General features: G+C 35.4%; 1 long non-coding RNA gene and 1 pseudogene across 1 annotated transcript in view; one reads left to right on the top strand and one right to left on the bottom strand.

The window, feature by feature from the left end:
• LOC110031543 overlaps nucleotides 1–5,961 on the top strand; it is a 24,887-nt gene extending 18,926 nt beyond the window's left edge. Inside the window, exon 2 of the long non-coding RNA XR_002294746.1 lies at nucleotides 5,908–5,961. This is a non-coding gene — a long non-coding RNA (uncharacterized LOC110031543). The remainder of the gene's footprint in view (nucleotides 1–5,907) is intronic.
• A 2,412-nt stretch (nucleotides 5,962–8,373) lies between these two features.
• Nucleotides 8,374–9,520, bottom strand: LOC110031726 (annotated as a pseudogene).
• Nucleotides 9,521–9,826: the final 306 nt, after the last annotated feature.

Here is a 9,826-nt window from a genome sequence, read left to right on the forward strand (position 1 = left end):
AGCTTTAAAGCATTGGGACTGTTCCCACACGGAATAACCTTCCTTTGGTTGCCTATTCCCCAGGTCTATGATAATATGAAGCGAAATTCCTTTTATCGAGAGTATTCTTGGGTATCCCCCAAGATGTAATTAACCAGTAGGAACACGTTCCTCTGGGAGTGCTCTTGACCCCAGAACAGGTACATACACCTGACTCTCTGGTTATGGGTAGTTTATGTAGATACTTCTTTCGCGGATATTGGTTTAAGATGCCTCCACCCGATCTTGTTTGGGCGAACATTCTTAACATATCCTTGCGAGGTTTATCGCACGTAGACTCTCCACGTTTTACTTTTTCTCTTGTTTGTGACTTTGTCGTATGTCCCTTCTTATTCGGTTCCTCTCCTCCTCAAATCATTTATATGGTTCGGGAGGGAGATTTATTCGAATGGGGGAATTATACGACGATTGACAAGCTGGCGACTCCTTTTAAAATAAAAAAAGAGAAAAATTAAACGAAAACATACTCAAATCATGTTATGGTTCAAAAGTTGTATCTGAAACTTTGGCATTCTCGGTTTCGGTACTTTCGGCTTCGGCACTCATGACTTGAGGATTGTTGGTTCCGACAGTGTTATCAGTTTCTTGTTAGCAAATTGATGTTTCTTGATCAGTTAGCATCAATTTGAGGGGGGGGGGGGGGTAAGTGTCAATCAGGCAGCTACATTAGAAGTATTCTATAATTAGGAGCTTCCTTATTTAAATTATTTCCAATATTTTTATTCTAATTTATTTCCCTTTTAGCTAAATATTTAGATTGAGAATATATATTATTAAGTTACCTAAAATAGATTATGCATAATATTTTGTACCTAAAATAGATTGTAACATTATTATTTAATGAAATGAAAGCAAAGGGAAAAGACATCAAGCCTATTTAGAATTCAATCTATTTTTCTCAAAACTTTGACACTATTTACTATATGTTAAAAAGTAAAACTAATTAGACAAGAGAAAATGAGAAAAATGAATGGGTTATGAGAATGTTCTATTTTAAAATTATGCTCTCTCCATTTGTAGGTGACACAAATGTCATTGGTTGATTGGGGGTAGATGCATAGATTACTAGTATAGTAGTTTGGCTATTGGTGTTGCATTATGCTATCAACTCCATGCGATTGGAACCAATTATGGTCATGCTATTTGCTGGTGAGACATTCTTAGCTGATTAGAGGTTAATTTTGGGTCTAGTTAGACTATTGGAGCAACAAAATGTACATTATTGATTGTAAGAATCACATAAGTAGCTCGTAGGTGCTTGTCGTTTTAAGGATATAATTGTATTCTAAAACTTCTGCCTTATCAATGAACTAGATATTCATGTGTTGTTGCTAGGGCTGTCAAAACCACTTGTTGCGAACAACTTGTGTTCGACTTGTTAAGAAGTTCGTGTTCGGCTCGTTCACTAAGTTAACGAGCCGAACACGAACAAAGATTTATTTGTTCGGCTTGGTTTTAACTCGAAATACTACTCATCAAATATATATATATATTAATGAGTACTATTTTTAAAAAAATTAATTGACTACGAGGCTACAAACATTTATAATCAATTAAAAGTATTAATTAAGAAAATAGAATAAAAATTATTAAATCAGATTCAAATGATGTTTTAATATAAACAATAATTTCTAAATCTTGCCCCAACCCTTAACATCTTATGGCTACGTGATTAGGGTTGTCAAAATGACTCTTTTTTCGTGAACAACTTTTGTTCGGCTCGTTAAGCAAATGAGCGGAATACGAGCACACTTTTTGAGCTCTAAATATAAACGAGCCGAATACGAGCTGAGCCTGGACTCACTCGTGTTCAGCTCGTTTACACCCCTAGTTGTTGCTTGAATTTGTATCATGTGATTGAGAGTTTGAGGGTGCTTGACATGTGTATGTAATGTGCTTATTTGTCAACTTAATTCTACTTTTTTGTATGTTTATATTATGCTTTTTGGAAGGTTTTTAGTATTCTATTATAGGAATCAGGTAAATGGAGCAACCATAATTCGAAACAAGGAAAAAATGAGAAAAATAGTATTTTGGTGCCTAAGCGTCATAATCAATCTAGAGAAGAGTAAAAACCAAGAGGCCAAAAAGCTGGCCCCGCAAATGTTGCAGTGGGGCACTGGAAATTGGGTGCCCAGGTACTGCACATAGGCGCTTAGGCTTCAGGCGACATAAAATTTGGCCATTTTTCCCAAGTGCTTGGAATATTGGCATTACACATGCAAAGCTTAAGCACTATAGTGCAGCACCTAGGCACTACGACACTAGCATCTAGGTGCCAACCATGGGCGCCAGTACTCACAAATGAATGGTTCCAGCAGTCTGACATGCTTTTTCGTCGGGAGAACTTATATAAAAGATGTAAACAAAGTTATGAGGGCTGTTTTTCATTTTATTTTGCAACTTGGAGCGTGGAGAACTCTTGGGGAAGGTCAAACGACTTACAAGAAGTTTTGGAGAGAAGAAAATAGTGTTTGGGAGGATTGAAGTGTAATACTAACTATTTTGTGACTTCATCGAACTACTTATTTGAGAAGGAGAAAAGTACATTCAAGTTGTGTTTTCCTTTGGATATCTCTGTAAAGAGTTGATGAATGATGGTTTTTCTTAATTCAAAATTTGTGTTGATGTGTTTTGTCATGAATCGTGAGTAGTTCTTCTTGTTTCTCCCTTGAATTGGGATGGTGGTTAGATAAGATTAAGGTTGCTTAAGTGATTTGCATGGAATGTTTAAAAGTGTTGTGTTAACTCGTATTCTTAATTTATTTTTGCCTTGCCAGTGGATTGTTGAAACCTTCATGAAAATTGAGGTCCGAAAGAATTTATTGTGGAATGAAAGATTTAGCCACAATCATTAGAATAGAATATTGCCAATGTATTTATGAAATCTTATGGTAGATATTTTCTATTGGTCTCATTAAGAGTTTTAAGGAACTAAAATCATGTCTACTGATCTTCCTTCGACCACCGGAAGGGGATAAGGAAGAATGTTGCTTCTGATTGACACTATCTTTGAATCTTAATTCTCTGCTCTATCCACCACTTGACCATTTAAAAGAGAAATCTTTCACACTTGAATTTCTTAAAGAACTACTTGCTTGCATAGGGTAGACTTGCTTTTCAAATTTTAGGATAGATACTTATTTGAACTTGCAAATTTAACTTTTCAGGCTAGAACTGACATTACTAAACTAGAATTGCAAAAAGTTGGGTTCATCTCGTTCCCTGCGGAATGAAGACCGGAACTCTAAACCTTACGCGACGTATACTTGTGTGAGTGACCAGTGTTTCGCAGTACTTGGAGCGTGTCAGTGCTTTGTGGTTATACATATTCATTGCAGCAATAAATTTTGAAAGTTAAATGTTTTAAACCAACAATTGAGACTCCATTCTCCTTTACTCTTAGAGTGATCAGGTTTTTGCTTTTTAATTATTCTACTTAATATGTATATAATTTTTATGAAATATCGGGAGTTATTATTTTATTGGAATTTGATGGCATGTTTAAGCAAATGATTTTGTTCTATAAGATTTTCTTTAATTATTTTTATTCTTGTTTAAATCAAATGTTAAAATTTTCATCCTTTAAATTTTATAGATGTTTCATAGTGACAAGAGTTCAAATGCACCTTCTTCTTTCCAAAATGAAGTGCTGACCCCAAAGTAGATGCTGTTGGTGAAGTGGTACTTCAAGTAACACCCCACCAATTGAAAAAAAGAAGAGAAAGCCAGTACATCCAAGATCAGATGTTTGGAATTACTTTACTAAATACAAAAATAATGATGGGGAAAAAATGAGTAAATGCAATTATTGTGGAAAGAACGGGGCCATAAAGCATAGAGATTTGACTAAAATAATGTTAGGAAGGCTTTGGCAGTTATGCTTATTATTGGTGAATTACCTTTTAAACACGTTGGGGGATACAAGTTTAAATATTTTATGTCACAATGTTGTTCAATATTTCAGATTCATTCTCATTGGACACTCACCCGTGATTGTTTTCAATTCTACATAAGATTAGAGGGCTACTTTGAAACAAATTTTTTAAGGAAACATGCAAAAGAGTGTGTTTAACAATTGACACACAAACATCCATCCAAAGAATTATTTGTATGTATCTCACCCGTCATTACATTAATGAAAATTAGAAATTAGATAAAAGAGCAATTATTTTTTGTCCAATATATAGTCATAGAGGTAAACCTTTTGGACAATAAGTTGAAAAATATTAAGTTAATTGGAGCATTGATGTAGTCTTTTCAATTATAGTTAATAATGCAAGTTCCAATAATGACATCATCAGTCATTTGCAAAGGAAGTATTGGATGTTGCAAGTTTCAGTCAATTATAAGCGCCTCTCTAATTTTATTTCCGCTCGACAATTTTTTTCCATTATTTTAACCACTTTATAGTTTTTTTTTCATTAAAACTACTGTATTTTCTATACTCTCAATGAAATATATATTTATTAAGCGAATCATCCATCATTTCTCATTGAAACTGTTGTATTTTCTTAGTTCTATTTGTTTGTCCATTTGTTAATTTTTTTTCCATTATTTTACCAACTATGATTCCTATGCATACATACAACCTGAGGTAGTTTACTCTTTTTGTCAAAATTCTGATTTTTATAGCTTTTGGCTTGAGCATCAATTGCTGCTAGTCTACTGCCGCAACTTATTTAATACTTGATAGGTCCCTACTACTTATTTACAATAGTTTTCTTCTTTAAAAAAACTGCAGGTTTTCGACTACCTTTTTTTTGTGTTTTACTTCTTATATGTTATATTTTGTGTATAATCAATCTACTTGATTTGCTTATTATACTAAATTTTGAGTTTTTTATTCTGTTTGCTTTTATGATTAATATATACTATAGGTAATATTTTTTGTTAAATATTGAACTCTCTTGATTATTGGTGGACTGATGCTTCTTTGTTCTTGTTTTTGGATTTTTAACCTATCATATCTTGCCATGGATTTATGTTTGGAGTTAAAAGGTGATTATAAGTAGAAAGTGACATTGCCCTAGTGTTCAACAAATGTTTTCACAGTTTCCTCATTGATTCAGATTGGAACAAAAAAACAATAACAAACTTTAGATTCATGTTTGTACTTAAAAGATGATTATTAGTTAAAGTAATGTGATTGTCAGTTCATCAGACTTTGCATAGTTTCTTCTTAGTATTAGTTTATTCCTTATTGAAACTACTGTATATGCATTAACCATCAAGTGAATGCATTCAACATAGCAGTTGAGGCGAATCAGGCGATGTATCTGCATTTATAACTGTTATGGAATGACTCATATACCATATCGGGACAGACGCTGGATCGAAGCGGAGCGGAATAATCCGTCTAAATTGGGAAATTACGTGTGTTGGGGTGCAGGGGCAAAGCCCTGCGGTATGGTACAGGGGTAATGTTGTAATTATATGTTATGCCTAGGTTTACTCCTGAGGTTATAAATAGGTCTGTTACTGTTAGAACCCCAGGAGGTATTCCTCTATTCTGTAACGTCTTTTCTGAATATTGAAAGGAACTCGCCGCTCTACTCCCGATGATGTAGGCATCTTTGCCGAACCTCGTTAATCTCTGTGTTCTTCTGGATTTGTGTCTATTACAGTTTTTCTTCGCCCTAATTTTCTCAACAATAACCAATGGAGATAACTGATATTTACATTTCTTATACATATTAGTATGTTTTCGATTATATCAGATTCTATAAATATATACAATTTCATTGTTCCATATTCCAATAGAATAATGCCAACACATGTTAAATTGATGGTTGTAATCTAAGATTAAGTACTGACATGAAATTATTTTAATTTTGGATTAATATTATCAAAATTTAAATGTTGCAGGGATGATCCTATTTTTACTCAAGAGGCCAAGGATGGACAATCTGAACAAATGATCAAAAAAGTCAAGTCTTTTGAAGATTTTTTAAATTCTAAGGATTCAGAATAGTGAAGACAACAATTTTGTTTAAATTATTTATGATAAATGATACAAGGAGTTCAACTAATTATTTGGCTTTATTTTTAGGTTATTGTAATGAGCAAAGTATATATTTTGGATGATTTTTTTTTTAATTTAAGAAAATAAAATGTTTTTTTTATATATGAATTGTTTATAGAGCATGTAATGATTAAATTTCTCTATATTGGACTAGGCTAATGATGTCAATGAATCTAATGTTTTTGTTATTTCTTTTGAGAATTGCACCAAATAGGAAATTGATCTTGCTAAGTTTGAAAAATTGATACAAGAAAAGAGAGAGGCTTTGAAATCTTGGTATATTAAGTTGTTATTTAAATGAGAAAAAAATAAATGATTATTAAATTGTTCAATGTAGTTCAAATTCAAGTTTATTTTAAATCGAAACATTCAATCCAAATTGATTCTCTATTTGATCATTTCAATTTGACCAATAACAAAAATGGTTTAGGTTCTGAATTTCAGCTTTTAGAATGCTTTTGTTTGAGAGATTTTAGAAAAATCTATCAAAACCGACCGAATTCACCACCCTATATTCATTTGCAGGTTTAAATTGAATCGAACTATGAAAATTTTGATAGATGATATTGCTGATTTTCTAAGAAGAGAGATTTGAGACTGTTGAGAAAATTAGGGTGAAGAAAAACAGTAATCGACACAAATCCGGAAGAACACAGAGATTTAATGAGGTTCGACAAAGATACCTACGTCATAGGGAGCAGAGCGGCAAGTTTCTTTCAATATTCAGAAAAGATGTTACAAAATAGAGAATTCCTCCTAGGGTTACTAACATGCCTATTTATAACCCCAGGAATAAACCCTAGACACAATATGTAATTACAGCATTACCTCTTTACCGCGGGGCTTTGCCCCCGCACCCCAACCCACGCAACTTCCCAATTTTAACAGATTCTTTCGCTCCGCTTCGCTCCGTTTCGATCTAGCTTCTGTCCCTATATGGTATATGAGTCATATCATAACAGAGACCATGTCAAAGATCGAAAGTTGTGAAAGCTTCTCAACAACCGCAACACCATATTGTAAATTTTGACCAAATGTCCTCACGAGGAAGGTCGATAAGAGTTGTTAATGCAAAAAATATCTTTAACCGAGTGAGTACATAGTTTAGACGATCTTCTCATATTTGAGCGCTTAGAATACGTCATGATTGAACAATACTCTACCACGAATTAATCTCATGTGCTAATGAAATTGACATGATTGGCAAGCTCTTCTAAGAAAAAATTTCTTCAAGAGTAAAGCTATATTGTTTATTCACTCTAATAAATCTCTAAATCTTAAAAATTGTTGGTTATATGCATATATGTTCATTTAAAAATTAGACATTTACTTCGATGCAATTATTAACATTTCTCTAAAGAGTAGAAGCTAGAAAGAAATCAATTAAACATATTATTAATACCAAAATATGTCTAATGTCCCAAGTAAGCATACTTCATAACATGGGCCGCCGTTATCTCATTCATTTTAATGCCCTATAATATAACCTTTATATATAAGCATCAAATATAATATAACAAATCATACACTTCAAAAACAATTGTATGAAATTTTATATGGACTATTTATGATTAGATTTATTTCATAGTAATATAGATTCATAGGTTTATTTTAGAAGTTTTTTTTTTCTTCATGTTTTGCATTAATCTATTATAGATTGTTTATCTTTGATAAATGTTTATTTTTATTTTATCATTTATATTTACATCTAAGTTATTGTAATTTTTTAACTATGCTCTATTATATTATGATTATTATAATATAGCTTTTAGATTGAACTTTATTTGCTACGGCAATTAAGGGTCTGTTTGATGCAGTTGTAGTTTATTGAATAATTTGTTGATAATCTGTTGATAAACTAGATGTGATAGCTACTACAAATTTTTATTTTTTTGGAAAAGCTAGACCGCAGCCAGAAAACTGTCACCGCACCTAGACATGTACGGTGTGAAAACTCTGTTTTCAGTGTTTTGAAAACGATAAGCTACCAAAATGCAGTTTACCCAAACAGGTCAGGTGTGTTTTCAAAACACTACCGCACCAAATAAACTGCCCCAAACTGACCCTAAATTTCACTTTATTTTGTGGGTATTATAGCTTTTAATTAATTGCATTGTAATGTGTTCTAATTAGTGTATTATGATCATCGAATGGCACTCTTAACTTAACGTTGGTATATTTCTAATGTGATTTAAATATAAATGAGTTTTATAAATAAGTATAAAAAATCAAATATTATAATAAGTAAAGAATATCCATTAGAAAATTATTATTATTGTTAAATAAGAGAATATTTAAGTAGGCATCACTGGAAGAGTGTAAACTAGTTGAGCCGAGTTTGAGATATGCCATTATCAAACTCGCCTGTCAAATTGTGAGCTCGAGCTCTTGCTGGAGTCGAGTTCGCATGGCGAGCTCTAGCTCACCTCAAAGTGGCTATAACAAACTCATAAGTTCGATTCATATCAGAGAAGGTATTGGTGGCCGGTGAAAGAGGAGGATGCAGCTTATTGGAAAAAAAACATTAAAATGAATAGAGTTAGGCTAATCGAGTCAGCACGTGAGCCAACTAAGTCGAGTCAGGATGTCTCAAGCTCATTTAATAAACAAGCTCAAATTGAAGGTTGAACTTTCGGTTCATGAGCTCATTAACAAGCGAGCTCGAGCTTGATTCATTTACACCTTTAATTGGCATTAAGAACACAATGCGCATGGGGAACGGGGACGGCGACGGGAATTGTGACTCACCTTGTTGAGAGTTGTGAGGCAGAGCGAGCACCCGGCTGGACCGGATCGGGTGCAGTCCTTCTTGAGCTTCCGGGCCCACTTCTTAGGCGGGGCCCACTTCCGCAGCTCACCATTGCCGGCGGCCTCGAAGGCGCAAGAGAGACGGCGGAAACGGATTCCACAGTAGCAGTAAGCCGCGCCGCAAGTGGCGTTCACGCGCGGGAGCTCCACTCCCCGCGCTTTAATGGCCCGCTCGGCTGCGCTCGCACAGGACTCGGAGTCGTCGGGAAGCAGAGGCAGGTTGCCGGAAGACGAGGGCGCGGCGGCAGAGAGGATCGATGCGGCAGAGGCTGTGTAGAGGGCGGCGGCGAGAGCAGCGTGAGGCGGGGCGGGGGTGGCGGGGAGAGCAGGATTTAGAGATTCCAGCGATGAGGTCGTCGGAGAGGTCGAGGGGGCAGGTGGATCCCGTAGCAGTGGCGGCGGATTGCTCCGGGAACGCAGGGATCGTCGTCGTCGTCGGCGGCACTGCAGTTGGGAAGATGTCGGAAGGCTGGATGGCTGCTGGATCTGGTTGCAGTTGCGCGGGGGGAGAAGTTATGTAAGGGATTTGGGAGGCTAGAATGAGGAAAGAAAGGGAAAGGGGATGCATTTCGTTGCTCGCTTCTTCCTTGCTCTGCTTCAGTTCTGCTTTGGGTTTTTCAAAGGGGAAAGTAAGAGCAGGGTTTTGTTTTGAAGGTGAAATATTTCGGTACATAAGATGTACGTAGTGCTGGGTACATCAGAGGTTATTCTGGTGGTACAGAGAAGTTATATCCGGGTTATACCGGAGGTTATAAGGGGGGCTTATTTAATTCGCCTGAATGTTATTGGCGCTTGGGGGAGTGTTCTGGTCTAGGGTGGAATCGGCCTCTTTTTTGGGAAAATATTTGCGTACATAAGATGTACGCAGCTCTGCGTACATCAGGGGTTATTCAGGGGGTACAATGGGGTTATATCTGGGTTATACCCCCTTGTAACCTCCGGTATAACCCGGAT

This window comes from Phalaenopsis equestris, unplaced genomic scaffold (assembly GCF_001263595.1).
Source record: "Phalaenopsis equestris unplaced genomic scaffold, ASM126359v1 Scaffold000840, whole genome shotgun sequence".
Classification (NCBI taxonomy): Eukaryota; Viridiplantae; Streptophyta; class Magnoliopsida; order Asparagales; family Orchidaceae; genus Phalaenopsis; species Phalaenopsis equestris.